This window comes from Pseudophryne corroboree, chromosome 8, assembly GCF_028390025.1.
Source record: "Pseudophryne corroboree isolate aPseCor3 chromosome 8, aPseCor3.hap2, whole genome shotgun sequence".
Taxonomy (NCBI): Eukaryota; Metazoa; Chordata; class Amphibia; order Anura; family Myobatrachidae; genus Pseudophryne; species Pseudophryne corroboree.
Genome location: NC_086451.1, coordinates 143,801,797 through 143,803,617, shown reverse-complemented (window position 1 = coordinate 143,803,617; position 1,821 = coordinate 143,801,797). Strand labels below are relative to the sequence as shown.

Below are 1,821 nucleotides of genomic sequence, written 5' to 3'. Positions count from 1 at the left end.
TGGAAGCAACTGAATCTGTCTTTTACGTGAAATAAGGTGTTTTGGGGTGGGAACTGTGGAAGTGTCGTGGTTGTGAATCCAAATCCCTGTTTAATTCTGAATTATGAGTATGGAGAAGGTAAGCCTATTTCTGATGGATCTCTTGTACTTAACATGGGACTAGTACAAGTGCCGATACTAACGATGTCGGCTGTGGCTGCCAACGTAAAAATCAATGGGTGACACTGGTTTCTGCTTGCACATGCACTTTCCCCTGTAATAGTTGAATGGATCCTTACAGTCATCCCACACTGGTAACGCCCAACCTCACCTGATCTTGGAAGCAAAGCAATGTTGGGCCCGGCCAGTACTTGGATGTAAGAACTCCTTGGAATACTGGGTGCTGTAAGAAGAGACTAGTTCGCTATCCCTGTTGTGGACGTAAGTTGAATGGATACTTATATTAGCATAAAGTAGTAAAACAGGTTACTGATGCTTTCTACATATAGAGCCACTCTGCGTGGGACTCAGTATCAGCTCCTTGGTGAGAGATTTATACAATTAATTGTAACATAGAATATGATTGTTCTTGTTTTTATTTAAATGTCATTTCACTAATATTGCAACTATTTTGGATTTGACTTTTGGCTACTTGTTGTTTCATCAGAAAGTCCTCTTAGCAGATCATTTATTCAAAATAGCTGAGCCCTCTAAATTTTAATCCTCTATTTGCTGAAAAACATCCCCACAGCATGATGCTGCCACCACCATGTTTCACTGTGGGGATGTTGTTCTAGGGGTGATGGGATGTGTTGGGTTTGCGTCAGACATAACATTTTCCATGGTGGCTGAAAAGTAAAATTTTAGCCTTATCTGGCCAGAGCACCTTCCTCCATACATTTGGGGAGTCGCCCACATGCCTTTTGGCAAACTCAAAAATGTGCCTTATTATTTTTAACACTAAGTAATGACTTTTTTCTGGCCACTCTTCCATAAAGCCCAGCTCTCTGGAGTGTACGGCTTATTGTGGTCACATTCGCAGATACAGCAGTCTCTGCTGTGGAACTCTGCAACTCCTTCAGGGTTACCTATGGTCTCTTTTCTGCCTCTCTGATTAATGCCCTCCTTGCCAGGTCTGTGAGTTTTGGTGGCCGGCTCTCTCTTGGCAGATTTGTTGTGGTACCATGTTCTTTCCATTTGAAGATGATGGAATTGATGGTGCTCCAGGGGATCATCAAAGATTTGGATATTTTTGTATAATCGAACCCTGACTTGTACTTCTCAACAACTTTGTTCCTGACTTGTTTGGAGAGCTCCTTGGCCTTCATGGTGTGATGCCTTTTGCTTAGTGGTGTTGCAGCCTCTGGGACCTTTCAGAAAAGGTGTGTTTATACTGACAGAACATGTGACACTTAGATTGCACACAGGTGGACTTCATTTAGCTAATTATGTGACTTCTGAAGGTAATTGGTTGCACCAGAACTTTTGATGGGCTTCATAGTAAAGGGGTTTAATACATACGCACTTGCAAATTTTCTGATTTTTATTTATAAAAATTATTTTTTATATAAAATTTTCTCACTTCACCAACTTAGACTATTTTCTGCAGATCCATCACATAAAATTCAGATTAAAAAAATAAATAAATGACAGGTTGTAATGTAACAAAATAGGTAAAAATCCAAGGGGAGTGAATACTTTAGCAAGGCACTGAACATTTATCCTTAGTAGTTGTTGCAATTATGGATCCCCTGTGCCTCCCAACCAAAATCTTAGTGACTTAGGGGCCTATTTACTAAGCCTTTATTGGAGATAAAGTACCAGCCAATTGGCTCCTAACTG

General features: G+C 40.5%; 1 pseudogene; it reads left to right on the top strand.

The window, feature by feature from the left end:
- The first annotated feature begins 272 nt into the window (after positions 1-272).
- LOC134949982 (5S ribosomal RNA) lies at positions 273-391 on the top strand (annotated as a pseudogene).
- Positions 392-1,821: the final 1,430 nt, after the last annotated feature.